The following is a 27822-nucleotide window of genomic DNA, read 5'->3' on the forward strand; positions in this document are numbered from 1 at the left end:
TTGTAAAAGTAATTAATCCTTTTTTTCTTTAACTTTTGAGGTTATTATTACTAGAAAAATAGACTTTACATGACATCTCTATTAGGAAAGTCCTGTTTAAATAATAATGAACACACAGGGGGCACCAGGATTTGAACCTGGGACCTCTTGATCTGCAGTCAAATGCTCTACCACTGAGCTATACCCCCACAAATTTTTGGCTGAGTTCACATTATTAACAGTTTTGTAAAAGTAAATGAATCCTTTTCGTCTTTAACTTTTGAGGTTATTATTCCTAGAAAAATAGACTTTACATGACATCTCTATTAGGAAAGTCCTATTTAAATAATAATGAACACACTATCACAGGGGGCACCAGGATTTGAACCTGGGACCTCTTGATCTGCAGTCAAATGCTCTACCACTGAGCTATACCCCCACAACACTTTTGCTGACAACACATTGAAAACGGTTTTGTAAAAGAGCCAACTGATAGTCATACATTTGTTGACCATGAATGCACACGATTACTTTAGAAAATAAAAACAAAAAAAATTAAATGTACTTTTCCAAGGGGGCATTAGGAGTTGATCACATTATCACACTTTATTTACAGTTTTGTAAAAGAGCCAAATGTCAATCGACAATTCCTGGAACGTAAAAGCACATGTTTCCTTTTTTTCTTGAACTTTTGAGGTTATTATTACTAGAAAAAGGGAATTTCTATGACATCTCTATTAGGAAAATGCCTAAAAAAATTCAATAAGAATGAACACACTATCACAGGGGGCACCAGGATTTGAACCTGGGACCTCTTGATCTGCAGTCAAATGCTCTACCACTGAGCTATACCCCCACAACTTTTTGGCTGAGTTCACATTATTAACACTTTTGTAAAAGTAAATGAATCCTTTTTTTCTTTAACTTTTGAGGTTATTATTCCTAGAAAAATAGACTTTAAATGACATCTCTATTAGCAAAGTCCTATTTAAATAATAATGAACACACTATCACAGGGGGCACCAGGATTTGAACCTGGGACCTCTTGATCTGCAGTCAAATGCTCTACCACTGAGCTATACCCCCACAACACTTTTGCTGACAACACATTGAAAACGGTTTTGTAAAAGAGCCAACTGATAGTCATATATTTGTTGACCATGAATGCACACGAATACTTTAGAAAAAAAAAACAAAAAAAATTAAATGTTCTTTTCCAAGGGGGCATTAGGAGTTGATCACATTATCACACCTTATTAACAGTTTTGTAACAAAGCCAAATGTCAATCGACAATTCCTGGAACGTAAAAGGACATGTTTCCTTTTTTTCTTGAACTTTTGAGGTTATTATTACTAGAAAAAGGGAATTTCTAAGACATCTCTATTAGGAACATCCCTTAAAAAATTCAATAAGAATGAACACACTATCACAGGGGGCACCAGGATTTGAACCTGGGACCTCTTGATCTGCAGTCAAATGCTCTACCACTGAGCTATACCCCCACAACACTTTTGCTGACAACACATTGAAAACGGTTTTGTAAAAGAGCAAACTGATAGTCATACATTTGTTGACCATGAATGCACACGAATACTTTAAAAAATTTAAATAAACAAATTAAATGTACTCTTCCACGGTGGCATTAGGAGTTGATCACATTATCACACTTTATTAACAGTTTTGTAAAAGAGCCAAATGTCAATCGACAATTCCTGGAACGTAAAAGCACATGTTTCCTTTTTTTCTTGAACTTTTGAGGTTATTATTACTAGAAAAAGGGAATTTCTAAGACATCTCTATTAGGAAAATCCCTTAAAAAATTCAATAAGAATGAACACACTATCACAGGGGGCACCAAGATTTGAACCTGGGACCTCTTGATCTGCAGTCAAATGCTCTACCACTGAGCTATACCCCCACAACTTTTTTGCTGAGTTCACATTATTAACAGTTTTGTAAAAGTAATTAATCCTTTTTTTCTTTAACTTTTGAGGTTATTATTCCTAGAAAAATAGACTTTACATGACACTCTATTAGGAAAGTCCTATTTAAATAATAATGAACACACTATCACAGGGGGCACCAGGATTTGAACCTGGGACCTCTTGAACTGCAGTCAAATGCTCTACCACTGAGCTATACCCCCACAACACTTTTGCTGACAACACATTGAAAACGGTTTTGTAAAAGAGCCAACTGACAGTAATACATTTGTTGACCATGAATGCACACGAATACTTTAAAAAATGTATATAAACAAATTAAATGTACTCTTCCACTGTGGCATTAGGGGTTGATCACATTATCACACTTTATTAACAGTTTTGTAACAAAGCCAAATGTCAATCGACAATTCCTGGAACGTAAAAGGACATGTTTCCTTTTTTTCTTGAACTTTTGAGGTTATTATTACTAGAAAAAGGGAATTTCTAAGAAATCTCTATGAGGAACATCCCTTAAAAAATTCAATAAGAATGAACACACTATCACAGGGGGCACCAGGATTTGAACCTGGGACGTCTTGACTGAGCTAAACCCCCACAACACTTTCACTGACAACACAATGAAAACGGTTTTGTAAACAAAAAAAAAAATCAATGCTCGTATACAGGGGGCACCTGGATTTGAACCTGGGACCTCTTGATCTGCAGTCAAATGCTGTACCACTGAGCTATACCCCCACACCTTTTTGCTTGAGTTCACATCCTTAACAGTTTTGTAAAAGAGCCAAAAGGCAGTCGACAATTCCTGGAACCTGAAAGTAAATGATCCTTATTTTCACAACACATTGAAAACTGTTTTGTAAAAAAGCCAACTGACAGTCATACATTTGTTGACCGTAAATGCACACGAATACTTAAAAAAATTAAAATAAACAAATTAAATATACTCTTCCAAGGTTGCACTAGGAGTTGATCACATTATCACACATTATTGACAGTTTTATACAAAAGCCAAATGTCAATCGACAAATCCTGGAACGTAAAAGCACATGTTTCCTTTTTTTCTTGATCTTTTGGGGTTATTATTCCTAGAAAAAGGGAATTTCTATGACATCTCTATTAGGAAAATCCCTTAAAAGATTCAGTAAGAATAAACACACTATCACAGGGGGCACCAGGATTTGAACCTGGGACCTCTTGATCTGCAGTCAAATGCTCTACCACTGAGCTATACCCCCACAACACTTTTGCTGACAACACATTGAAAACTGTTTTGTAAAAGAGCCAACTGACAGTCATACATTTGTTGACCGTAAATGCACACGAATACTTAAAAAAATTAAAATAAACAAATTAAATATACTCTTCCAAGGTTGCACTAGGAGTTGATCACATTATCACACATTATTGACAGTTTTATACAAAAGCCAAATGTCAATCGACAAATCCTGGAACGTAAAAGCACATGTTTCCTTTTTTTCTTGATCTTTTGGGGTTATTATTCCTAGAAAAAGGGAATTTCTAAGACATCTCTATTAGGAAAATCCCTTAAAAGATTCAGTAAGAATAAACACACTATCACAGGGGGCACCAGGATTTGAACCTGGGACCTCTTGATCTGCAGTCAAATGCTCTACCACTGAGCTATACCCCCACAACACTTTTGCTGACAACACATTGAAAACGGTTTTGTAAAAGAGCAAACTGATAGTCATACATTTGTTGACCATGAATGCACACGAATACTTTAAAAAATTTAAATAAACAAATTAAATGTACTCTTCCACGGTGGCATTAGGAGTTGATCACATTATCACACTTTATTAACAGTTTTGTAAAAGAGCCAAATGTCAATCGACAATTCCTGGAACGTAAAAGCACATGTTTCCTTTTTTTCTTGAACTTTTGAGGTTATTATTACTAGAAAAATGGAATTTCTAAGACATCTCTATTAGGAAAATCCCTTAAAAAATTCAATAAGAATGAACACACTATCACAGGGGGCACCAAGATTTGAACCTGGGACCTCTTGATCTGCAGTCAAATGCTCTACCACTGAGCTATACCCCCACAACTTTTTTGCTGAGTTCACATTATTAACAGTTTTGTAAAAGTAATTAATCCATTTTTTCTTTAACTTTTGAGGTTATTATTACTAGAAAAATAGACTTTACATGACATCTCTATTAGGAAAGTCCTGTTTAAATAATAATGAACACACAGGGGGCACCAGGATTTGAACCTGGGACCTCTTGAACTGCAGTCAAATGCTCTACCACTGAGCTATACCCCCACAACACTTTTGCTGACAACACATTGAAAACGGTTTTGTAAAAGAGCCAACTGACAGTAATACATTTGTTGACCATGAATGCACACGAATACTTTAAAAAATGTATATAAACAAATTAAATGTACTCTTCCACGGTGGCATTAGGGGTTGATCACATTATCACACTTTATTAACAGTTTTGTAACAAAGCCAAATGTCAATCGACAATTTCTGGAACGTAAAAGCACATGTTTCCTTTTTTTCTTGAACTTTTGAGGTTATTATTACTAGAAAAAGGGAATTTCTATGACATCTCTATTAGGAAAATGCCTTAAAAAATTCAATAAGAATAAAAACACTATCACAGGGGGCACCAGGATTTGAAATTGGGACCTCTTGATCTGCAGTCAAATGCTCTACCACTGAGCTATACCCCCACAACTTCTTGGCTGAGTTCACATTATTAACAGTTTTGTAAAAGAAAATGAATCCTTTTTTTCTTTAACTTTTGAGGTTATTATTCCTAGATAAATAAACTTTAAATGACATCTCTATTAGGAAAGTCCTATTTAAATAATAATAAACACACTATCACAGGGGGCACCAGGATTTGAACCTGGGACCTCTTGATCTGCAGTCAAATTCTCTACCACTGAGCTATACCCGCACAACACTTTTGCTGACAACACATTGAAAACGGTTTTGTAAAAGAGCCAACTGATAGTCATACATTTGTTGACCATGAATGCACACGAATACTTTAGAAAAAAAAAAAAAAAAAACTAAATGTACTTTTCCAAGGGGGAATTAGGAGTTGATCACATTATCACACTTTATTAACAGTTTTGTAAAAGAGCCAATTGTCAATCGACAATTCCTGGAACGTAAAAGCACATGTTTCCTTTTTTTCTCTAACTTTTGAGGTTATTATTACTAGAAAAAGGGAATTTCTATGACATCTCTATTAGGAAAATCCCTTAAAAAATTCAATAAGAATGAACACACTATAAAAGGGGGCACCAGGATTTGAACCTGGGACCTCTTGATCTGCAGTCAAATGATCTACCACTGAGCTATACCCCCACAACACTTTTGCTGACGACACATTGAAAACGGTTTTGTAAAAGAGCCAACTGACAGTCATACCTTTGTTGACCATGAATGCACACGAATACTTTAAAAAATTTAAATAAACAAATTAAATGTACTCTTCCACGGTGGCATTGGGAGTTGATCACATTATCACAGTTTATTAACAGTTTTGTAACAAAGCCAAAAGTCAATAGACAATTCCTGGAACGTAAAAGCACATGTTTCCTTTTTTTCTTGAACTTTTGAGGTTATTATTACTAGAAAAAGGGAATTTCTAAGACATCTCTATTAGGAAAATCCCTTAAAAAATTCAATAAGACTGAACACACTATCACAGGGGGCACCAGGATTTGAACCTGGGACCTCTTGATCTGCAGTCAAATGCTCTACCACTGAGCTATACCCCCCCCATTTTTTTGGCTGAGTTCACATTATTAACAGTTTTGTAAAAGTAAATTAATCCTTTTTTTCTTTAACTTTTGAGGTTATTATTCCTAGAAAAATAGACTTTAAATGACATCTCTATTACGAAAGTCCTATTTAAATAATAATGAACACACTATCACAGGGGGCACCAGGATATGAACCTGGGACCTCTTAATCTGCAGTCAAATGCTCTACCACTGAGCTATACCCCCACAACACTTTTGCTAACAACACATTGAAAACGGTTTTGTAAAACAGCCAACTGATAGTCATACATTTGTTGACCATGAATGCACACGAATACTTTAAAAAATTTAAATAAACAAATTAAATGTACTCTTCCACGGTGGCATTAGGAGTTGATCACATTATCACACTTTATTAACAGTTTTGTAAAAGAGCCAAATGTCAATCGACAATTCCTGGAACGTAAAAGCAGATGTTTCCTTTTTTTCTTGAACTTTTGAGGTTATTATTACTAGAAAAAGGGAATTTCTATGACATCTCTATTAGGAAAATCCCTTAAAAAATTCAATAAGAATGAACACACTATCACAGGGGGCACCAAGATTTGAACCTGGGACCTCTTGATCTGCAGTCAAATGCTCTACCACTGAGCTATACCCCCACAACTTTTTTGCTGAGTTCACATTATTAACAGTTTTGTAAAAGTAATTAATCCTTTTTTTCTTTAACTTTTGAGGTTATCATTACTAGAAAAATAGACTTTACATGACATCTCTATTAGGAAAGTCCTGTTTAAATAATAATGAACACACAGGGGGCACCAGGATTTGAACCTGGGACCTCTTGATCTGCAGTCAAATGCTCTACCACTGAGCTATACCCCCACAAATTTTTGGCTGAGTTCACATTATTAACAGTTTTGTAAAAGTAAATGAATCCTTTTCGTCTTTAACTTTTGAGGTTATTATTCCTAGAAAAATAGACTTTACATGACATCTCTATTAGGAAAGTCCTATTTAAATAATAATGAACACACTATCACAGGGGGCACCAGGATTTGAACCTGGGACCTCTTGATCTGCAGTCAAATGCTCTACCACTGAGCTATACCCCCACAACACTTTTGCAGACAACACATTGAAAACGGTTTTGTAAAAGAGCCAACTGATAGTCATACATTTGTTGACCATGAATGCACACGATTACTTTAGAAAATAAAAACAAAAAAAATTAAATGTACTTTTCCAAGGGGGCATTAGGAGTTGATCACATTATCACACTTTATTAACAGTTTTGTAAAAGAGCCAAATGTCAATCGACAATTCCTGGAACGTAAAAGGACATGTTTCCTTTTTTTCTTGAACTTTTGAGGTTATTATTACTAGAAAAAGGGAATTTCTAAGACATCTCTATTAGGAACATCCCTTAAAAAATTCAATAAGAATGAACACACTATCACAGGGGGCACCAGGATTTGAACCTGGGACCTCTTGATCTGCAGTCAAATGCTCTACCACTGAGCTATACCCCCACAACACTTTTGCTGACAACACATTGAAAACGGTTTTGTAAAAGAGCAAACTGATAGTCATACATTTGTTGACCATGAATGCACACGAATACTTTAAAAAATTTAAATAAACAAATTAAATGTACTCTTCCACGGTGGCATTAGGAGTTGATCACATTATCACACTTTATTAACAGTTTTGTAAAAGAGCCAAATGTCAATCGACAATTCCTGGAACGTAAAAGCACGTTTCCTTTTTTTCTTGAACTTTTGAGGTTATTATTACTAGAAAAAGGGAATTTCTATGACATCTCTATTAGGAAAATCCCTTAAAAAATTCAATAAGAATGAACACACTATCACAGGGGGCACCAAGATTTGAACCTGGGACCTCTTGATCTTCAGTCAAATGCTCTACCACTGAGCTATACCCCCACAACTTTTTTGCTGAGTTCACATTATTAACAGTTTTGTAAAAGTAATTAATCCTTTTTTTCTTTAACTTTTGAGGTTATTATTACTAGAAAAATAGACTTTACATGACATCTCTATTAGGAAAGTCCTGTTTAAATAATAATGAACACACAGGGGGCACCAGGATTTGAACCTGGGACCTCTTGATCTGCAGTCAAATGCTCTACCACTGAGCTATACCCCCACAAATTTTTGGCTGAGTTCACATTATTAACAGTTTTGTAAAAGTAAATGAATCCTTTTCTTCTTTAACTTTTGAGGTTATTATTCCTAGAAAAATAGACTTTACATGACATCTCTATTAGGAAAGTCCTATTTAAATAATAATTAACACACTATCACAGGGGGCACCAGGATTTGAACCTGGGACCTCTTGATCTGCAGTCAAATGCTCTACCACTGAGCTATACCCCCACAACATTTTTGCTGACAACACATTGAAAACGGTTTTGTAAAAGAGCCAACTGATAGTCATACATTTGTTGACCATGAATGCACACGATTACTTTAGAAAATAAAAACAAAAAAACTTAAATGTACTTTTCCAAGGGGGCATTAGGAGTTGATCACATTATCACACTTTATTAACAGTTTTGTAAAAGAGCCAAATGTCAATCGACAATTCCTGGAACGTAAAAGCACATGTTTCCTTTTTTTCTTGAACTTTTGAGGTTATTATTACTAGAAAAGGGAATTTCTATGACATCTCTATTAGGAAAATGCCTAAAAAAATTCAATAAGAATGAACACACTATCACAGGGGGCACCAGGATTTGAACCTGGGACCTCTTGATCTGCAGTCAAATGCTCTACCACTGAGCTATACCCCCACAACTTTTTGGCTGAGTTCACATTATTAACAGTTTTGTAAAAGTAAATGAATCCTTTTTTTCTTTAACTTTTGAGGTTATTATTCCTAGAAAAATAGACTTTAAATGACATCTCTATTAGCAAAGTCCTTTTTAAATAATAATGAACACACTATCACAGGGGGCACCAGGATTTGAACCTGGGACCTCTTGATCTGCAGTCAAATGCTCTACCACTGAGCTATACCCCCACAACACTTTTGCTGACAACACATTGAAAACGGTTTTGTAAAAGAGCCAACTGATAGTCATATATTTGTTGACCATGAATGCACACGAATACTTTAGAAAATAAAAACAAAAAAAATTAAATGTACTTTTCCAAGGGGGCATTAGGAGTTGATCACATTATCACACCTTATTAACAGTTTTGTAACAAAGCCAAATGTCAATTGACAATTCCTGGAACGTAAAAGGACATGTTTCTTGAACTTTTGAGGTTATTATTACTAGAAAAAGGGAATTTCTAAGACATCTCTATTAGGAACATCCCTTAAAAAATTCAATAAGAATGAACACACTATCACAGGGGGCACCAGGATTTGAACCTGGGACGTCTTGACTGAGCTAAACCCCCACAACACTTTCACTGACAACACAATGAAAACGGTTTTGTAAACAAAAAAAAAAATCAATGCTCGTATACAGGGGGCACCTGGATTTGAACCTGGGACCTCTTGATCTTCAGTCAAATGCTCTACCACTGAGCTATTCCCCCACATCTTTTTGCTTGAGTTCACATCCTTAACAGTTTTGTAAAAGAGCCAAAAGGCAGTCGACAATTCCTGGAACCTGAAAGTAAATGATCCTTATTTTGACAACACATTGAAAACTGTTTTGTAAAAGAGCCAACTGACAGTCATACATTTGTTGACCGTAAATGCACACGAATACTTAAAAAAATTAAAATAAACAATATAAATGTACTCTTCCAAGGTTGCACTAGGAGTTGATCACATTATCACACATTATTGACAGTTTTATACAAAAGCCAAATGTCAATCGACAAATCCTGGAACGTAAAAGCACATGTTTCCTTTTTTTCTTGATCTTTTGGGGTTATTATTCCTAGAAAAAGGGAATTTCTATGACATCTCTATTAGAAAAATGCCTTAAAAAATTCAATAAGAATAAAAACACTATCACAGGGGGCACCAGGATTTGAAATTGGGACCTCTTGATCTGCAGTCAAATGCTCTACCACTGAGCTATACCCCCACAACTTTTTGGCTGAGTTCACATTATTAACAGTTTTGTAAAAGTAAATGAATCCTTTTTTTCTTTAACTTTTGAGGTTATTATTCCTAGAAAAATAGACTTTAAATGACATCTCTATTAGGAAAGTCCTATTTAAATAATAATGAACACACTATCACAGGGGGCACCAGGATTTGAACCTGGGACCTCTTGATCTGCAGTCAAATGCTCTACCACTGAGCTATACCCCCACAACACTTTTGCTGACAACACATTGAAAACGGTTTTGTAAAACAGCCAACTGATAGTCATACATTTGTTGACCATGAATGCACACGAATACTTTAAAAAATTTAAATAAACAAATTAAATGTACTCTTCCACGGTGGCATTAGGAGTTGATCACATTATCACACATTATTGACAGTTTTATACAAAAGCCAAATGTCAATCGACAATTCCTGGAACGTAAAAGCACATGTTTCCTTTTTTTCTTGAACTTTTGAGGTTATTATTACTAGAAAAAGGGAATTTCTATGACATCTCTATTAGGAAAATCCCTTAAAAAATTCAATAAGAATGAACACACTATCACAGGGGGCACCAAGATTTGAACCTGGGACCTCTTGATCTGCAGTCAAATGCTCTACCACTGAGCTATACCCCCACAACTTTTTTGCTGAGTTCACATTATTAACAGTTTTGTAAAAGTAATTAATCCTTTTTTTCTTTAACTTTTGAGGTTATTATTACTAGAAAAATAGACTTTACATGACATCTCTATTAGGAAAGTCCTGTTTAAATAATAATGAACACACAGGGGGCACCAGGATTTGAACCTGGGACCTCTTGATCTGCAGTCAAATGCTCTACCACTGAGCTATACCCCCACAAATTTTTGGCTGAGTTCACATTATTAACAGTTTTGTAAAAGTAAATGAATCCTTTTCGTCTTTAACTTTTGAGGTTATTATTCCTAGAAAAATAGACTTTACATGACATCTCTATTAGGAAAGTCCTATTTAAATAATAATGAACACACTATCACAGGGGGCACCAGGATTTGAACCTGGGACCTCTTGATCTGCAGTCAAATGCTCTACCACTGAGCTAAACCCCCACAAAACTTTTGCTGACAACACATTGAAAACGGTTTTGTAAAAGAGCCAACTGATAGTCATACATTTGTTGACCATGAATGCACACGATTACTTTAGAAAATAAAAACAAAAAAAATTAAATGTACTTTTCCAAGGGGGCATTAGGAGTTGATCACATTATCACACTTTATTAACAGTTTTGTAAAAGAGCCAAATGTCAATCGACAATTCCTGGAACGTAAAAGCACATGTTTCCTTTTTTTCTTGAACTTTTGAGGTTATTATTACTAGAAAAAGGGAATTTCTATGACATCTCTATTAGGAAAATGCCTAAAAAAATTCAATAAGAATGAACACACTATCACAGGGGGCACCAGGATTTGAACCTGGGACCTCTTGATCTGCAGTCAAATGCTCTACCACTGAGCTATACCCCCACAACTTTTTGGCTGAGTTCACATTATTAACAGTTTTGTAAAAGTAAATGAATCCTTTTTTTCTTTAACTTTTGAGGTTATTATTCCTAGAAAAATAGACTTTAAATGACATCTCTATTAGCAAAGTCCTATTTAAATAATAATGAACACACTATCACAGGGGGCACCAGGATTTGAACCTGGGACCTCTTGATCTGCAGTCAAATGCTCTACCACTGAGCTATACCCCCACAACACTTTTGCTGACAACACATTGAAAACGGTTTTGTAAAAGAGCCAACTGATAGTCATATATTTGTTGACCATGAATGCACACGAATACTTTAGAAAATAAAAACAAAAAAAATTAAATGTACTTTTCCAAGGGGGCATTAGGAGTTGATCACATTATCACACCTTATTAACAGTTTTGTAACAAAGCCAAATGTCAATCGACAATTCCTGGAACGTAAAAGGACATGTTTCCTTTTTTTCTTGAACTTTTGAGGTTATTATTACTAGAAAAAGGGAATTTCTAAGACATCTCTATTAGGAACATCCCTTAAAAAATTCAATAAGAATGAACACACTATCACAGGGGGCACCAGGATTTGAACCTGGGACCTCTTGATCTGCAGTCAAATGCTCTACCACTGAGCTATACCCCCACAACACTTTTGCTGACAACACATTGAAAACGGTTTTGTAAAAGAGCAAACTGATAGTCATACATTTGTTGACCATGAATGCACACGAATACTTTAAAAAATTTAAATAAACAAATTAAATGTACTCTTCCACGGTGGCATTAGGAGTTGATCACATTATCACACTTTATTAACAATTTTGTAACAAATCCAAATGTCAATCGACAATTCCTGGAACGTAAAAGCACATGTTTCCTTTTTTTCTTGAACTTTTGAGGTTATTATTACTAGAAAAATGGATTTTCTATGACATCTCTATTAGGAAAATGCCTTAAAAAATTCAATAAGAATAAAAACACTATCAAAGGGGGCACCAGGATTTGAACCTGGGACCTCTTGATCTGCAGTCAAATGCTCTACCACTGAGCTATACCCCCACAACTTTTTGGCTGAGTTCACATTATTAACAGTTTTGTAAAAGTAAATTAATCCTTTTTTTCTTTAACTTTTGAGGTTATTATTTCTAGAAAAATAGACTTTACATGACATCTCTATTAGGAAAGTCCTATTTAAATAATAATGAACACACTATCACAGGGGGCACCAGGATTTGAACCTGGGACCACTTGATCTGCAGTCAAATGCTCTACCACTGAGCTATACCCCCACAACACTTTTGCTGACAACACATTGAAAACGGATTTGTAAAAGAGCAAACTGATAGTCATACATTTGTTGACCATGAATGCACACGAATACTTTAGGAAAAAAAATAAATAATTAAATGTACTCTTCCAAGGTGGCACTAGGAGTTGATCACATTATCACACATTATTGACAGTTTTATACAAAAGCCAAATGTCAATCGACAAATCCTGGAACGTAAAAGCACATGTTTCCTTTTTTTCTTGATCTTTTGGGGTTATTATTCCTAGAAAAAGGGAATTTCTATGACATCTCTATTAGGAAAATCCCTTAAAAGATTCAATAAGAATAAACACACTATCACAGGGGGCACCAGGATTTGAACCTGGGACCTCTTGATCTGCAGTCAAATGCTCTACCACTGAGCTATACCCCCACAACACTTTTGCTGACAACACATTGAAAACGGTTTTGTAAAAGAGCCAACTGACAGTCATACCTTTGTTGACCATGAATGCACACGAATACTTTAAAAAATTTAAATAAACAAATTAAATGTACTCTTCCCCGGTGGCATTGGGAGTTGATCACATTATCACAGTTTATTAACAGTTTTGTAACAAAGCCAAATGTCAATAGACAATTCCTGGAACGTAAAAGCACATGTTTCCTTTTTTTCTTGAACTTTCGAGGTTATTATTACTAGAAAAAGGGAATTTCTAAGACATCTCTATTAGGAAAATCCCTTAAAAAATTCAATAAGAATGAACACACTATCACAGGGGGCACCAGGATTTGAACCTGGGACCTCTTGATCTGCAGTCAAATGCTCTACCACTGAGCTATACCTCCACAATTTTTTTGGCTGAGTTCACATTATTAACAGTTTTGTAAAAGTAAATTAATCCTTTTTTTCTTTAACTTTTGAGGTTATTATTCCTAGAAAAATAGACTTTAAATGACATCTCTATTACGAAAGTCCTATTTAAATAATAATGAACACACTATCACAGGGGGCACCAGGATTTGAACCTGGGACCTCTTGATCTGCAGTCAAATGCTCTACCACTGAGCTATACCCCCACAACACGTTTGCTGACAACACATTGAAAACGGTTTTGTAAAACAGCCAACTGATAGTCATACATTTGTTGACCATGAATGCACACGAATACTTTAAAAAATTTAAATAAACAAATTAAATGTACTCTTCCACGGTGGCATTAGGAGTTGATCACATTATCACACTTTATTAACAGTTTTGTAAAAGAGCCAAATGTCAATCGACAATTCCTGGAACGTAAAAGCACATGTTTCCTTTTTTTCTTGAACTTTTGAGGTTATTATTACTAGAAAAAGGGAATTTCTATGACATCTCTATTAGGAAAATCCCTTAAAAAATTCAATAAGAATGAACACACTATCACAGGGGGCACCAAGATTTGAACCTGGGACCTCTTGATCTGCAGTCAAATGCTCTACCACTGAGCTATACCCCCACAACTTTTTTGCTGAGTTCACATTATTAACCGTTTTGTAAAAGTAATTAATCCTTTTTTTCTTTAACTTTTGAGGTTATTATTACTAGAAAAATAGACTTTACATGACATCTCTATTAGGAAAGTCCTGTTTAAATAATAATGAACACACAGGGGGCACCAGGATTTGAACCTGTGACCTCTTGATCTGCAGTCAAATGCTCTACCACTGAGCTATACCCCCACAAATTTTTGGCTGAGTTCACATTATTAACAGTTTTGTAAAAGTAAATGAATCCTTTTCTTCTTTAACTTTTGAGGTTATTATTCCTAGAAAAATAGACTTTACATGACATCTCTATTAGGAAAGTCCTATTTAAATAATAATGAACACACTATCACAGGGGGCACCAGGATTTGAACCTGGGACCTCTTGATCTGCAGTCAAATGCTCTACCACTGAGCTATACCCCCACAACACTTTTGCTGACAACACATTGAAAATGGTTTTGTAAAAGAGCCAACTGATAGTCATACATTTGTTGACCATGAATGCACACGATTACTTTAGAAAATAAAAACAAAAAAAATTAAATGTACTTTTCCAAGGGGGCATTAGGAGTTGATCACATTATCACACTTTATTAACAGTTTTGTAAAAGAGCCAAATGTCAATCGACAATTCCTGGAACGTAAAAGCACATGTTTCCTTTTTTTCTTGAACTTTTGAGGTTATTATTACTAGAAAAGGGAATTTCTATGACATCTCTATTAGGAAAATGCCTAAAAAAATTCAATAAGAATGAACACACTATCACAGGGGGCACCAGGATTTGAACCTGGGACCTCTTGATCTGCAGTCAAATGCTCTACCACTGAGCTATACCCCCACAACTTTTTGGCTGAGTTCACATTATTAACAGTTTTGTAAAAGTAAATGAATCCTTTTTTTCTTTAACTTTTGAGGTTATTATTCCTAGAAAAATAGACTTTAAATGACATCTCTATTAGCAAAGTCCTTTTTAAATAATAATGAACACACTATCACAGGGGGCACCAGGATTTGAACCTGGGACCTCTTGATCTGCAGTCAAATGCTCTACCACTGAGCTATACCCCCACAACACTTTTGCTGACAACACATTGAAAACGGTTTTGTAAAAGAGCCAACTGATAGTCATATATTTGTTGACCATGAATGCACACGAATACTTTAGAAAATAAAAACAAAAAAAATTAAATGTACTTTTCCAAGGGGGCATTAGGAGTTGATCACATTATCACACCTTATTAACAGTTTTGTAACAAAGCCAAATGTCAATTGACAATTCCTGGAACGTAAAAGGACATGTTTCTTGAACTTTTGAGGTTATTATTACTAGAAAAAGGGAATTTCTAAGACATCTCTATTAGGAACATCCCTTAAAAAATTCAATAAGAATGAACACACTATCACAGGGGGCACCAGGATTTGAACCTGGGACGTCTTGACTGAGCTAAACCCCCACAACACTTTCACTGACAACACAATGAAAACGGTTTTGTAAACAAAAAAAAAAATCAATGCTCGTATACAGGGGGCACCTGGATTTGAACCTGGGACCTCTTGATCTTCAGTCAAATGCTCTACCACTGAGCTATTCCCCCACATCTTTTTGCTTGAGTTCACATCCTTAACAGTTTTGTAAAAGAGCCAAAAGGCAGTCGACAATTCCTGGAACCTGAAAGTAAATGATCCTTATTTTGACAACACATTGAAAACTGTTTTGTAAAAGAGCCAACTGACAGTCATACATTTGTTGACCGTAAATGCACACGAATACTTAAAAAAATTAAAATAAACAATATAAATGTACTCTTCCAAGGTTGCACTAGGAGTTGATCACATTATCACACATTATTGACAGTTTTATACAAAAGCCAAATGTCAATCGACAAATCCTGGAACGTAAAAGCACATGTTTCCTTTTTTTCTTGATCTTTTGGGGTTATTATTCCTAGAAAAAGGGAATTTCTATGACATCTCTATTAGAAAAATGCCTTAAAAAATTCAATAAGAATAAAAACACTATCACAGGGGGCACCAGGATTTGAAATTGGGACCTCTTGATCTGCAGTCAAATGCTCTACCACTGAGCTATACCCCCACAACTTTTTGGCTGAGTTCACATTATTAACAGTTTTGTAAAAGTAAATGAATCCTTTTTTTCTTTAACTTTTGAGGTTATTATTCCTAGATATATAAACTTTAAATGACATCTCTATTAGGAAAGTCCTATTTAAATAATAATAAACACACTATCACAGGGGGCACCAGATTTGAACCTGGGACCTCTTGATCTGCAGTCAAATGCTCTACCACTGAGCTATACCCCCACAACACTTTTGCTGACAACACATTGAAAACGGTTTTGTAAAAGAGCCAACTGATAGTCATACATTTGTTGACCATGAATGCACACGAATACTTTAGAAAAAAAAATAAAAAAATTAAATGTACTTTTCCAAGGGGGCATTAGGAGTTGATCACATTATCACACCTTATTAACAGTTTTGTAACAAAGCCAAATGTCAATCGACAATTCCTGGAACGTAAAAGGACATGTTTCCTTTTTTTCTTGAACTTTTGAGGTTATTATTACTAGAAAAAAGGAATTTCTAAGACATCTCTATTAGGAACATCCCTTAAAAAATTCAATAAGAATGAACACACTATCACAGGGAGCACCAGGATTTGAACCTGGGACGTCTTGACTTAGCTAAACCCCCACAACACTTTCACTGACAACACAATGAAAACGGTTTTGTAAACAAAAAAAAATCAACGCTCGTATACAGGGGGCACCTGGATTTGAACCTGGAACCTCTTGATCTGCAGTCAAATGCTCTACCACTGAGCTATACCCCCACATCTTTTTGCTTGAGTTCACATCCTTAACAGTTTTGTAAAAGAGCCAAAAGGCAGTCGACAATTCCTGGAACCTGAAAGTAAATGATCCTTATTTTGACAACACATTGAAAACTGTTTTGTAAAAAAGCCAACTGACAGTCATACATTTGTTGACCGTAAATGCACACGAATACTTAAAAAAATTAAAATAAACAAATTAAATGTACTCTTCCAAGGTGGCACTAGGAGTTGATCACATTATCACACATTATTGACAGTTTTATACAAAAGCCAAATGTCAATCGAAAAATCCTGGAACGTAAAAGCACGTTTCCTTTTTTTCTTGATCTTTTGGGGTTATTATTCCTAGAAAAAGGGAATTTCTATGACATCTCTATTAGGAAAATCCCTTAAAAGATTCAATAAGAATAAACACACTATCACAGGGGGCACCAGGATTTGAACCTGGGACCTCTTGATCTGCAGTCAAATGCACTACCACTGAGCTATACCCCCACAACACTTTTGCTGACAACACATTGAAAACGGTTTTGTAAAAGAGCCAACTGATAGTCATACATTTGTTGACCATGAATGCACACGAATACTTTAAAAAATTTAAATAAACAAATTAAATGTACTCTTCCACGGTTGCATTAGGAGTTGATCACATTATCACACTTTATTAACAGTTTTGTAACAAAGCCAAATGTCAATCAACAATTCCTGGAACGTAAAAGCACGTTTCCTTTTTTTCTTGAACTTTTGAGGTTATTATTACTAGAAAAATGGAATTTCTATGACATCTCTATTAGGAAAATGCCTTAAAAAATTCAATAAGAATAAAAACACTATCACAGGGGGCACCAGGATTTGAACCTGGGACCTCTTGATCTGCAGTCAAATGCTCTACCACTGAGCTATACCCCCACAACTTTTTGGCTGAGTTCACATTATTAACAGTTTTGTAAAAGTAAATGAATCCTTTTTTTCTTTAACTTTTGAGGTTATTATTCCTAGAAAAATAGACTTTAAATGACATCTCTATTAGGAAAGTCCTATTTAAATAATAATGAACACACTATCACAGGGGGCACCAGGATTTGAACCTGGGACCTCTTGATCTGCAGTCAAATGCTCTACCACTGAGCTATACCCCCACAAATTTTTGGCTGAGTTCACATTATTAACAGTTTTGTAAAAGTAAATGAATCCTTTTCTTCTTTAACTTTTGAGGTTATTATTCCTAGAAAAATAGACTTTACATGACATCTCTATTAGGAAAGTCCTATTTAAATAATAATGAACAAACTATCACAGGGGGCACCAGGATTTGAACCTGGGACCTCTTGATCTGCAGTCAAATGCTCTACCACTGAGCTATACCCCCACAACACTTTTGCTGACAACACATTGAAAACGGTTTTGTAAAAGAGCCAACTGATAGTCATACATTTGTTGACCATGAATGCACACGATTACTTCAGAAAATAAAATAAAAAAAAATTAAATGTACTTTTCCAAGGGGGCATTAGGAGTTGATCACATTATCACACCTTATTAACAGTTTTGTAACAAAGCCAAATGTCAATCGACAATTCCTGGAACGTAAAAGGACATGTTTCCTTTTTTTCTTGAACTTTTGAGGTTATTATTACTAGAAAAAGGGAATTTCTAAGACATCTCTTTTAGGAACATCCCTTAAAAAATTCAATAAGAATGAACACACTATCACAGGGGGCACCAGGATTTGAACCTGGGACGTCTTGACTGAGCTAAACCCACACAACACTTTCACTGACAACACAATGAAAACGGTTTTGTAAACAAAAAAAAATCAATGCTCGTATACAGGGGGCACCTGGATTTGAACCTGGGACCTCTTGATCTGCAGTCAAATGCTCTACCACTGAGCTATACCCCCACAACACTTTTGCTGACAACACATTGAAAACAGTTTTGTAAAAGAGCCAACTGACAGTAATACTTTTGTTGACCATGAATGCACACGAATACTTTAAAAAATTTAAATAAACAAATTAAATGTACTCTTCCACGGTGGCATTAGGAATTGATCACATTATCACACTTTATTAACAGTTTTGTAACAAAGCCAAATGTCAATCGACAATTTCTGGAACGTAAAAGCACATGTTTCCTTTTTTTCTTGAACTTTTGAGGTTATTATTACTAGAAAAAGGGAATTTCTAAGACATCTCTATTAGGAAAATCCCTTAAAAGATTCAATAAGAATAAACACACTATCACAGGGGGCACCAGGATTTGAACCTGGGACCTCTTGATCTGCAGTCAAATGCTCTACCACTGAGCTATACCCCCACAAACCTTTTGCTGACAACCCATTAAAAACGGTTTTGTAAAAGAGCCAACTGACAGTCATACATTTGTTGACCATGAATGCACACGAATACTTTAAAAAATTTAAATAAACAAATTAAATGTACTCTTCCACGGTGGCATTAGGAGTTGATCACATTATCACACTTTATTAACAGTTTTGTAAAAGAGCCAAATGTCAATCGACAATTCCTGGAACGTAAAAGCACATGTTTCCTTTTTTTCTTGAACTTTTGAGGTTATTATTACTAGAAAAAGGGAATTTCTATGACATCTCTATTAGGAAAATGCCTTAAAAAATTCAATAAGAATGAACACACTATCACAGGGGGCACCAGGATTTGAACCTGGGACCTCTTGATCTGCAGTCAAATGCTCTACCACTGAGCTATACCCCCACAACACTTTTGCTGACAACACATTGAAAACGGTTTTGTAAAAGAGCCAACTGATAGTCATACATTTGTTGACCATGAATGCACACGAATACTTTAGAAAAAAAAAAAAATAAATTAAATGTACTTTTCCAAGGGGGCATTAGGAGTTGATCACATTATCACACCTTATTAACAGTTTTGTAACAAAGCCAAATGTCAATTGACAATTCCTGGAACGTAAAAGGACATGTTTCCTTTTTTTCTTGAACTTTTGAGGTTATTATTACTAGAAAAAGGGAATTTCTAAGACATCTCTATTAGGAACATCCCTTAAAAAATTCAATAAGAATGAACACACTATCACAGGGGGCACCAGGATTTGAACCTGGGACGTCTTGACTGAGCTAAACCCCCACAACACTTTCACTGACAACACAATGAAAACGGTTTTGTAAACAAAAAAAAATCAATGCTCGTATACAGGGGGCACCTGGATTTGAACCTGGGACCTCTTGATCTGCAGTCAAATGCTCTACCACTGAGCTATACCCCCACAACACTTTTGCTGACAACACATTGAAAACAGTTTTGTAAAAGAGCCAACTGACAGTAATACTTTTGTTGACCATGAATGCACACGAATACTTTAAAAAATTTAAATAAACAAATTAAATGTACTCTTCCACGGTGGCATTAGGGGTTGATCACATTATCACACTTTATTAACAGTTTTGTAACAAAGCCAAATGTCAATCGACAATTTCTGGAACGTAAAAGCACATGTTTCCTTTTTTTCTTGAACTTTTGAGGTTATTATTACTAGAAAAAGGGAATTTCTAAGACATCTCTATTAGGAACATCCCTTAAAAAATTCAATAAGAATGAACACACTATCACAGGGGGCACCTGGATCAGAACCTGGGACCTCTTGATCTGCAGTCAAATGCTCTACCACTGGGCTATACCCCCACATCTTTTTGCTTGAGTTTACATCCTTAACAGTTTTGTAAAAGAGCCAAAAGGCAGTCGACAATTCCTGGAACATGAAAGTAAATGATCCTTATTTTGACAACACATTGAAAACTGTTTTGTAAAAGAGCCAACTGACAGTCATACATTTGTTGACCGTAAATGCACACGAATACTTAAAAAAATTAAAATAAACAAATTAAATGTACTCTTCCAAGGTTGCACTAGGAGTTGATCACATTATCACACATTATTGACAGTTTTATACAAAAGCCAAATGTCAATCGACAAATCCTGGAACGTAAAAGCACATGTTTCCTTTTTTTCTTGATCTTTTGGGGTTATTATTCCTAGAAAAAGGGAATTTCTATGACATCTCTATTAGGAAAATCCCTTAAAAGATTCAATAAGAATAAACACACTATCACAGGGGGCACCAGGATTTGAACCTGGGACCTCTTGATCTGCAGTCAAATGCTCTACCACTGAGCTATACCCCCACAACACTTTTGCTGACAACACATTGAAAACGGTTTTGTAAAAGAGCAAACTGATAGTCATACATTTGTTGACCATGAATGCACACGAATACTTTAGAAAAATTTAAATAAACAAATTAAATGTACTCTTCCACGGTGGCATTAGGAGTTGATCACATTATCACACTTTATTAACAGTTTTGTAACAAAGCCAAATGTCAATCGACAATTCCTGGAACGTAAAAGCACATGTTTCCTTTTTTTCTTGAACTTTTGAGGTTATTATTACTAGAAAAATGGAATTTCTATGACATCTCTATTAGGAAAATGCCTTAAAAAATTCAATAAGAATGAACACACTATCACAGGTGGCACCAAGATTTGAACCTGGGACCTCTTGATCTGCAGTCAAATGCTCTACCACTGAGCTATACCCCCACAACTTTTTTGCTGAGTTCACATTATTAACAGTTTTGTAAAAGTAAATTAATCCTTTTTTTCTTGAACTTTTGAGGTTATTATTACTAGAAAAATAGACTTTACATGACATCTCTATTAGGAAAGTCCTGTTTAAATAATAATGAACACACAGGGGGAACCAGGATTTGAACCTGGGACCTCTTGATCTGCAGTCAAATGCTCTACCACTGAGCTATACCCCCACAACACTTTTGCTGACAACACATTGAAAACGGTTTTGTAAAAGAGCCAACTGATAGTCATACATTTGTTGACCATGAATGCACACGATTATTTTAGAAAATAAAAACAAAAAAAATTAAATGTACTTTTCCAAGGGGGCATTAGGAGTTGATCACATTATCACACTTTATTAACAGTTTTGTAACAAAGCCAAATGTCAATCGACAATTCCTGGAATGTAAAAGGACATGTTTCCTTTTTTTCTTGAACTTTTGAGGTTATTATTACTAGAAAAAGGGAATTTCTAAGACATCTCTATTAGGAACATCCCTTAAAAAATTCAATAAGAATGAACACACTATCACAGGGAGCACCAGGATTTGAACCTGGGACGTCTTGACTGAGCTAAACCCACACAACACTTTCACTGACAACACAATGAAAACGGTTTTGTAAACAAAAAAAAATCAATGCTCGTATACAGGGGGCACCTGGATTTGAACCTGGGACCTCTTGATCTGCAGTCAAATGCTCTACGACTGAGCTATATCCCCACATCTTTTTGCTTGAGTTCACATGCTTAACAGTTTTGTAAAAGAGCCAAAAGGCAGTCGACAATTCCTGGAACCTGAAAGTAAATGATCCTTATTTTGACAACACATTGAAAACTGTTTTGTAAAAAAGCCAACTGACAGTCATACATTTGTTGACCGTAAATGCACACGAATACTTAAAAAAATTAAAATAAACAATTTAAATGTACTCTTCCAAGGTGGCACTAGGAGTTGATCACATTAAAACACATTATTGACAGTTTTATACAAAAGCCAAATGTCAATCGACAAATCCTGGAACGTAAAAGCACATGTTTCCTTTTTTTCTTGATCTTTTGGGGTTATTATTCCTAGAAAAAGGGAATTTCTATGACATCTCTATTAGGAAAATCCCTTAAAAGATTCAATAAGAATAAACACACTACCACAGGGGGCACCAGGATTTGAACCTGGGACCTCTTGATCTGCAGTCAAATGCTCTACCACTGAGCTATACCCCCACAAACCTTTTGCTGACAACCCATTAAAAACGGTTTTGTAAAAGAGCCAACTGACAGTCATACATTTGTTGACCGTAAATGCACACGAATACTTTAAAAAATTTAAATAAACAAATTAAATGTACTCTTCCACGGTGGCATTGGGAGTTGATCACATTATCACAGTTTATTAACAGTTTTGTAAAAGAGCCAAATGTCAATCGACAATTCCTGGAACGTAAAAGCACATGTTTCCTTTTTTTCTTGAACTTTTGAGGTTATTATTACTAGAAAAAGGGAATTTCTAAGACATCTCTATTAGGAACATCCCTTAAAAAATTCAATAAGAATGAACACACTATCACAGGGAGCACCAGGATTTGAACCTGGGACGTCTTGACTGAGCTAAACCCACACAACACTTTCACTGACAACACAATGAAAACGGTTTTGTAAACAAAAAAAAATCAATGCTCGTATACAGGGGGCACCTGGATTTGAACCTGGGACCTCTTGATCTGCAGTCAAATGCTCTACGACTGAGCTATATCCCCACATCTTTTTGCTTGAGTTCACATGCTTAACAGTTTTGTAAAAGAGCCAAAAGGCAGTCGACAATTCCTGGAACCTGAAAGTAAATGATCCTTATTTTGACAACACATTGAAAACTGTTTTGTAAAAAAGCCAACTGACAGTCATACATTTGTTGACCGTAAATGCACACGAATACTTAAAAAAATTAAAATAAACAATTTAAATGTACTCTTCCAAGGTGGCACTAGGAGTTGATCACATTAAAACACATTATTGACAGTTTTATACAAAAGCCAAATGTCAATCGACAAATCCTGGAACGTAAAAGCACATGTTTCCTTTTTTTCTTGATCTTTTGGGGTTATTATTCCTAGAAAAAGGGAATTTCTATTACATCTCTATTAGGAAAATCCCTTAAAAGATTCAATAAGAATAAACACACTACCACAGGGGGCACCAGGATTTGAACCTGGGACCTCTTGATCTGCAGTCAAATGCTCTACCACTGAGCTATACCCCCACAAACCTTTTGCTGACAACCCATTAAAAACGGTTTTGTAAAAGAGCCAACTGACAGTCATACATTTGTTGACCATGAATGCACACGAATACTTTAAAAAATTTAAATAAACAAATTAAATGTACTCTTCCACGGTGGCATTGGGAGTTGATCACATTATCACAGTTTATTAACAGTTTTGTAACAAAGCCAAATGTCAATAGACAATTCCTGGAACGTAAAAGCACATGTTTCCTTTTTTTCTTGAACTTTTGAGGTTATTATTACTAGAAAAAGGGAATTTCTAAGACATCTCTATTAGGAAAATCCCTTAAAAAATTCAATAATAATGAACACACTATCACAGGGGGCACCAGGATTTGAACCTGGGACCTCTTGATCTGCAGTCAAATGCTCTACCACTGAGCTATACCCCCACAACTTTTTTGCTGAGTTCACATTATTAACAGTTTTGTAAAAGTTATTAATCCTTTTTTTCTTTAACTTTTGAGGTTATTATTACTAGAAAAATAGACTTTACATGACATCTCTATTAGGAAAGTCCTGTTTAAATAATAATGAACACACAGGGGGCACCAGGATTTGAACCTGGGACCTCTTGATCTGCAGTCAAATGCTCTACCACTGAGCTATACCCCCACAAATTTTTGGCTGAGTTCACATTATTAACAGTTTTGTAAAAGTAAATGAATCCTTTTCTTCTTTAACTTTTGAGGTTATTATTCCTAGAAAAATAGACTTTACATGACATCTCTATTAGGAAAGTCCTATTTAAATAATAATGAACACACTATCACAGGGGGCACCAGGATTTGAACCTGGGACCTCTTGATCTGCAGTCAAATGCTCTACCACTGAGCTATACCCCCACATCTTTTTGCTTGAGTTCACATGCTTAACAGTTTTGTAAAAGAGCCAAAAGGCAGTCGACAATTCCTGGAACCTGAAAGTAAATGATCCTTATTTTGACAACACATTGAAAACTGTTTTGTAAAAAAGCCAACTGACAGTCATACATTTGTTGACCGTAAATGCACACAAATACTTAAAAAAATTAAAATAAACAATTTAAATGTACTCTTCCAAGGTGGCACTAGGAGTTGATCACATTAAAACACATTATTGACAGTTTTATACAAAAGCCAAATGTCAATCGACAAATCCTGGAACGTAAAAGGACATGTTTCCTTTTTTTCTTGAACTTTTGAGGTTATTATTACTAGAAAAAGGGAATTTCTAAGACATCTCTATTAGGAACATCCCTTAAAAAATTCAATAAGAATGAACACACTATCACAGGGGGCACCAGGATTTGAACCTGGGACCTCTTGATCTGCAGTCAAATGCTCTACCACTGAGATATACCCCCACAACACTTTTGCTGACAACACATTGAAAACGGTTTTGTAAAAGAGCAAACTGATAGTCATACATTTGTTGACCATGAATGCACACGAATACTTTAAAAAATTTAAATAAACAAATTAAATGTACTCTTCCACGGTGGCATTAGGAGTTGATCACATTATCACACTTTATTAACAGTTTTGTAAAAGAGCCAAATGTCAATCGACAATTCCTGGAACGTAAAAGCACATGTTTCCTTTTTTTCTTGAACTTTTGAGGTTATTATTACTAGAAAAAGGGAATTTCTATGACATCTCTATTAGGAAAATCCCTTAAAAAATTCAATAAGAATGAACACACTATCACAGGGGGCACCAAGATTTGAACCTGGGACCTCTTGATCTGCAGTCAAATGCTCTACCACTGAGCTATACCCCCACAACTTTTTTGCTGAGTTCACATTATTAACAGTTTTATAAAAGTAATTAATCCTTTTTTTCTTTAACTTTTGAGGTTATTATTACTAGAAAAATAGACTTTACATGACATCTCTATTAGGAAAGTCCTGTTTAAATAATAATGAACACACAGGGGGCACCAGGATTTGAACCTGGGACCTCTTGATCTGCAGTCAAATGCTCTACCACTGAGCTATACCCCCACAAATTTTTGGCTGAGTTCACATTATTAACAGTTTTGTAAAAGTAAATGAATCCTTTTCTTCTTTAACTTTTGAGGTTATTATTCCTAGAAAAATAGACTTTACATGACACTCTATTAGGAAAGTCCTATTTAAATAATAATGAACACACTATCACAGGGGGCACCAGGATTTGAACCTGGGACCTCTTGAACTGCAGTCAAATGCTCTACCACTGAGCTATACCCCCACAACACTTTTGCTGACAACACATTGAAAACGGTTTTGTAAAAGAGCCAACTGACAGTAATACATTTGTTGACCATGAATGCACACGAACACTTTAAAAAATGTATATAAACAAATTAAATGTACTCTTCCACGGTGGCATTAGGGGTTGATCACATTATCACACTTTATTAACAGTTTTGTAACAAAGCCAAATGTCAATCGACAATTCCTGGAACGTAAAAGGACATGTTTCCTTTTTTTCTTGAACTTTTGAGGTTATTATTACTAGAAAAAGGGAATTTCTAAGAAATCTCTATGAGGAACATCCCTTAAAAAATTCAATAAGAATGAACACACTATCACAGGGGGCACCAGGATTTGAACCTGGGACGTCTTGACTGAGCTAAACCCACACAACACTTTCACTGACAACACAATGAAAACGGTTTTGTAAACAAAAAAAAAATCAATGCTCGTATACAGGGGGCACCTGGATTTGAACCTGGGACCTCTTGATCTGCAGTCAAATGCTGTACCACTGAGCTATACCCCCACATCTTTTTGCTTGAGTTCACATCCTTAACAGTTTTGTAAAAGAGCCAAAAGGCAGTCGACAATTCCTGGAACCTGAAAGTAAATGATCCTTATTTTCACAACACATTGAAAACTGTTTTGTAAAAAAGCCAACTGACAGTCATACATTTGTTGACCGTAAATGCACACGAATACTTAAAAAAATTAAAATAAACAAATTAAATATACTCTTCCAAGGTTGCACTAGGAGTTGATCACATTATCACACATTATTGACAGTTTTATACAAAAGCCAAATGTCAATCGACAAATCCTGGAACGTAAAAGCACATGTTTCCTTTTTTTCTTGATCTTTTGGGGTTATTATTCCTAGAAAAAGGGAATTTCTATGACATCTCTATTAGGAAAATCCCTTAAAAGATTCAGTAAGAATAAACACACTATCACAGGGGGCACCAGGATTTGAACCTGGGACCTCTTGATCTGCAGTCAAATGCTCTACCACTGAGCTATACCCCCACAACACTTTTGCTGACAACACATTGAAAACTGTTTTGTAAAAGAGCCAACTGACAGTCATACATTTGTTGACCGTAAATGCACACGAATACTTAAAAAAATTAAAATAAACAAATTAAATATACTCTTCCAAGGTTGCACTAGGAGTTGATCACATTATCACACATTATTGACAGTTTTATACAAAAGCCAAATGTCAATCGACAAATCCTGGAACGTAAAAGCACATGTTTCCTTTTTTTCTTGATCTTTTGGGGTTATTATTCCTAGAAAAAGGGAATTTCTATGACATCTCTATTAGGAAAATCCCTTAAAAGATTCAGTAAGAATAAACACACTATCACAGGGGGCACCAGGATTTGAACCTGGGACCTCTTGATCTGCAGTCAAATGCTCTACCACTGAGCTATACCCCCACAACACTTTTGCTGACAACACATTGAAAACGGTTTTGTAAAAGAGCCAACTGACAGTAATACATTTGTTGACCATGAATGCACACGAATACTTTAAAAAATGTATATAAACAAATTAAATGTACTCTTCCACGGTGGCATTAGGGGTTGATCACATTATCACACTTTATTAACAGTTTTGTAACCAAGCCAAATGTCAATCGACAATTTCTGGAACGTAAAAGCACATGTTTCCTTTTTTTCTTGAACTTTTGAGGTTATTATTACTAGAAAAAGGGAATTTCTAAGACATCTCTATTAGGAAAATCCCTTAAAAA

The 27822-nt window shown here is 35.3% G+C and overlaps 40 non-coding genes across 40 annotated transcripts; all 40 read right to left on the reverse strand.

The window, feature by feature from the left end:
• Window positions 1-116: 116 nt before the first annotated feature.
• On the reverse strand, window positions 117-188 carry trnac-gca (transfer RNA cysteine (anticodon GCA)). The gene has a single exon. It is a non-coding gene; the product is annotated as a tRNA-Cys (tRNA).
• A 158-nt stretch (window positions 189-346) lies between these two features.
• Window positions 347-418, reverse strand: trnac-gca (transfer RNA cysteine (anticodon GCA)). The gene has a single exon. It is a non-coding gene; the product is annotated as a tRNA-Cys (tRNA).
• A 345-nt stretch (window positions 419-763) lies between these two features.
• Window positions 764-835, reverse strand: trnac-gca (transfer RNA cysteine (anticodon GCA)). The gene has a single exon. It is a non-coding gene; the product is annotated as a tRNA-Cys (tRNA).
• A 158-nt stretch (window positions 836-993) lies between these two features.
• On the reverse strand, window positions 994-1065 carry trnac-gca (transfer RNA cysteine (anticodon GCA)). Its single transcript has one exon. It is a non-coding gene; the product is annotated as a tRNA-Cys (tRNA).
• A 345-nt stretch (window positions 1066-1410) lies between these two features.
• On the reverse strand, window positions 1411-1482 carry trnac-gca (transfer RNA cysteine (anticodon GCA)). The gene has a single exon. It is a non-coding gene; the product is annotated as a tRNA-Cys (tRNA).
• Window positions 1483-3089: 1607 nt separating this feature from the next.
• Window positions 3090-3161, reverse strand: trnac-gca (transfer RNA cysteine (anticodon GCA)). The gene has a single exon. It is a non-coding gene; the product is annotated as a tRNA-Cys (tRNA).
• A 344-nt stretch (window positions 3162-3505) lies between these two features.
• On the reverse strand, window positions 3506-3577 carry trnac-gca (transfer RNA cysteine (anticodon GCA)). Its single transcript has one exon. It is a non-coding gene; the product is annotated as a tRNA-Cys (tRNA).
• A 2045-nt stretch (window positions 3578-5622) lies between these two features.
• Window positions 5623-5694, reverse strand: trnac-gca (transfer RNA cysteine (anticodon GCA)). Its single transcript has one exon. It is a non-coding gene; the product is annotated as a tRNA-Cys (tRNA).
• A 798-nt stretch (window positions 5695-6492) lies between these two features.
• Window positions 6493-6564, reverse strand: trnac-gca (transfer RNA cysteine (anticodon GCA)). The gene has a single exon. It is a non-coding gene; the product is annotated as a tRNA-Cys (tRNA).
• Window positions 6565-6722: 158 nt separating this feature from the next.
• Window positions 6723-6794, reverse strand: trnac-gca (transfer RNA cysteine (anticodon GCA)). The gene has a single exon. It is a non-coding gene; the product is annotated as a tRNA-Cys (tRNA).
• Window positions 6795-7139: 345 nt separating this feature from the next.
• trnac-gca (transfer RNA cysteine (anticodon GCA)) lies at window positions 7140-7211 on the reverse strand. Its single transcript has one exon. It is a non-coding gene; the product is annotated as a tRNA-Cys (tRNA).
• Window positions 7212-7776: 565 nt separating this feature from the next.
• Window positions 7777-7848, reverse strand: trnac-gca (transfer RNA cysteine (anticodon GCA)). The gene has a single exon. It is a non-coding gene; the product is annotated as a tRNA-Cys (tRNA).
• Window positions 7849-8006: 158 nt separating this feature from the next.
• trnac-gca (transfer RNA cysteine (anticodon GCA)) lies at window positions 8007-8078 on the reverse strand. Its single transcript has one exon. It is a non-coding gene; the product is annotated as a tRNA-Cys (tRNA).
• A 344-nt stretch (window positions 8079-8422) lies between these two features.
• Window positions 8423-8494, reverse strand: trnac-gca (transfer RNA cysteine (anticodon GCA)). The gene has a single exon. It is a non-coding gene; the product is annotated as a tRNA-Cys (tRNA).
• A 158-nt stretch (window positions 8495-8652) lies between these two features.
• trnac-gca (transfer RNA cysteine (anticodon GCA)) lies at window positions 8653-8724 on the reverse strand. Its single transcript has one exon. It is a non-coding gene; the product is annotated as a tRNA-Cys (tRNA).
• Window positions 8725-9909: 1185 nt separating this feature from the next.
• Window positions 9910-9981, reverse strand: trnac-gca (transfer RNA cysteine (anticodon GCA)). Its single transcript has one exon. It is a non-coding gene; the product is annotated as a tRNA-Cys (tRNA).
• A 567-nt stretch (window positions 9982-10548) lies between these two features.
• trnac-gca (transfer RNA cysteine (anticodon GCA)) lies at window positions 10549-10620 on the reverse strand. Its single transcript has one exon. It is a non-coding gene; the product is annotated as a tRNA-Cys (tRNA).
• Window positions 10621-11195: 575 nt separating this feature from the next.
• trnac-gca (transfer RNA cysteine (anticodon GCA)) lies at window positions 11196-11267 on the reverse strand. Its single transcript has one exon. It is a non-coding gene; the product is annotated as a tRNA-Cys (tRNA).
• Window positions 11268-11425: 158 nt separating this feature from the next.
• On the reverse strand, window positions 11426-11497 carry trnac-gca (transfer RNA cysteine (anticodon GCA)). The gene has a single exon. It is a non-coding gene; the product is annotated as a tRNA-Cys (tRNA).
• A 345-nt stretch (window positions 11498-11842) lies between these two features.
• trnac-gca (transfer RNA cysteine (anticodon GCA)) lies at window positions 11843-11914 on the reverse strand. The gene has a single exon. It is a non-coding gene; the product is annotated as a tRNA-Cys (tRNA).
• Window positions 11915-12258: 344 nt separating this feature from the next.
• Window positions 12259-12330, reverse strand: trnac-gca (transfer RNA cysteine (anticodon GCA)). Its single transcript has one exon. It is a non-coding gene; the product is annotated as a tRNA-Cys (tRNA).
• A 572-nt stretch (window positions 12331-12902) lies between these two features.
• Window positions 12903-12974, reverse strand: trnac-gca (transfer RNA cysteine (anticodon GCA)). The gene has a single exon. It is a non-coding gene; the product is annotated as a tRNA-Cys (tRNA).
• Window positions 12975-13549: 575 nt separating this feature from the next.
• On the reverse strand, window positions 13550-13621 carry trnac-gca (transfer RNA cysteine (anticodon GCA)). The gene has a single exon. It is a non-coding gene; the product is annotated as a tRNA-Cys (tRNA).
• A 797-nt stretch (window positions 13622-14418) lies between these two features.
• trnac-gca (transfer RNA cysteine (anticodon GCA)) lies at window positions 14419-14490 on the reverse strand. The gene has a single exon. It is a non-coding gene; the product is annotated as a tRNA-Cys (tRNA).
• A 344-nt stretch (window positions 14491-14834) lies between these two features.
• trnac-gca (transfer RNA cysteine (anticodon GCA)) lies at window positions 14835-14906 on the reverse strand. The gene has a single exon. It is a non-coding gene; the product is annotated as a tRNA-Cys (tRNA).
• Window positions 14907-15064: 158 nt separating this feature from the next.
• trnac-gca (transfer RNA cysteine (anticodon GCA)) lies at window positions 15065-15136 on the reverse strand. Its single transcript has one exon. It is a non-coding gene; the product is annotated as a tRNA-Cys (tRNA).
• A 2628-nt stretch (window positions 15137-17764) lies between these two features.
• On the reverse strand, window positions 17765-17836 carry trnac-gca (transfer RNA cysteine (anticodon GCA)). Its single transcript has one exon. It is a non-coding gene; the product is annotated as a tRNA-Cys (tRNA).
• A 158-nt stretch (window positions 17837-17994) lies between these two features.
• On the reverse strand, window positions 17995-18066 carry trnac-gca (transfer RNA cysteine (anticodon GCA)). Its single transcript has one exon. It is a non-coding gene; the product is annotated as a tRNA-Cys (tRNA).
• A 158-nt stretch (window positions 18067-18224) lies between these two features.
• On the reverse strand, window positions 18225-18296 carry trnac-gca (transfer RNA cysteine (anticodon GCA)). The gene has a single exon. It is a non-coding gene; the product is annotated as a tRNA-Cys (tRNA).
• An 878-nt stretch (window positions 18297-19174) lies between these two features.
• On the reverse strand, window positions 19175-19246 carry trnac-gca (transfer RNA cysteine (anticodon GCA)). The gene has a single exon. It is a non-coding gene; the product is annotated as a tRNA-Cys (tRNA).
• A 344-nt stretch (window positions 19247-19590) lies between these two features.
• trnac-gca (transfer RNA cysteine (anticodon GCA)) lies at window positions 19591-19662 on the reverse strand. Its single transcript has one exon. It is a non-coding gene; the product is annotated as a tRNA-Cys (tRNA).
• A 1376-nt stretch (window positions 19663-21038) lies between these two features.
• trnac-gca (transfer RNA cysteine (anticodon GCA)) lies at window positions 21039-21110 on the reverse strand. Its single transcript has one exon. It is a non-coding gene; the product is annotated as a tRNA-Cys (tRNA).
• A 1603-nt stretch (window positions 21111-22713) lies between these two features.
• On the reverse strand, window positions 22714-22785 carry trnac-gca (transfer RNA cysteine (anticodon GCA)). The gene has a single exon. It is a non-coding gene; the product is annotated as a tRNA-Cys (tRNA).
• A 961-nt stretch (window positions 22786-23746) lies between these two features.
• trnac-gca (transfer RNA cysteine (anticodon GCA)) lies at window positions 23747-23818 on the reverse strand. Its single transcript has one exon. It is a non-coding gene; the product is annotated as a tRNA-Cys (tRNA).
• Window positions 23819-24162: 344 nt separating this feature from the next.
• Window positions 24163-24234, reverse strand: trnac-gca (transfer RNA cysteine (anticodon GCA)). Its single transcript has one exon. It is a non-coding gene; the product is annotated as a tRNA-Cys (tRNA).
• Window positions 24235-24385: 151 nt separating this feature from the next.
• On the reverse strand, window positions 24386-24457 carry trnac-gca (transfer RNA cysteine (anticodon GCA)). Its single transcript has one exon. It is a non-coding gene; the product is annotated as a tRNA-Cys (tRNA).
• Window positions 24458-24615: 158 nt separating this feature from the next.
• On the reverse strand, window positions 24616-24687 carry trnac-gca (transfer RNA cysteine (anticodon GCA)). The gene has a single exon. It is a non-coding gene; the product is annotated as a tRNA-Cys (tRNA).
• Window positions 24688-25754: 1067 nt separating this feature from the next.
• trnac-gca (transfer RNA cysteine (anticodon GCA)) lies at window positions 25755-25826 on the reverse strand. Its single transcript has one exon. It is a non-coding gene; the product is annotated as a tRNA-Cys (tRNA).
• A 1191-nt stretch (window positions 25827-27017) lies between these two features.
• trnac-gca (transfer RNA cysteine (anticodon GCA)) lies at window positions 27018-27089 on the reverse strand. Its single transcript has one exon. It is a non-coding gene; the product is annotated as a tRNA-Cys (tRNA).
• Window positions 27090-27433: 344 nt separating this feature from the next.
• Window positions 27434-27505, reverse strand: trnac-gca (transfer RNA cysteine (anticodon GCA)). The gene has a single exon. It is a non-coding gene; the product is annotated as a tRNA-Cys (tRNA).
• Between the last annotated feature and the right edge of the window lie 317 nt (window positions 27506-27822).

This window comes from Denticeps clupeoides, chromosome 5 (genome assembly GCF_900700375.1).
Source record: "Denticeps clupeoides chromosome 5, fDenClu1.1, whole genome shotgun sequence".
Lineage (NCBI taxonomy): Eukaryota > Metazoa > Chordata > Actinopteri > Clupeiformes > Denticipitidae > Denticeps > Denticeps clupeoides.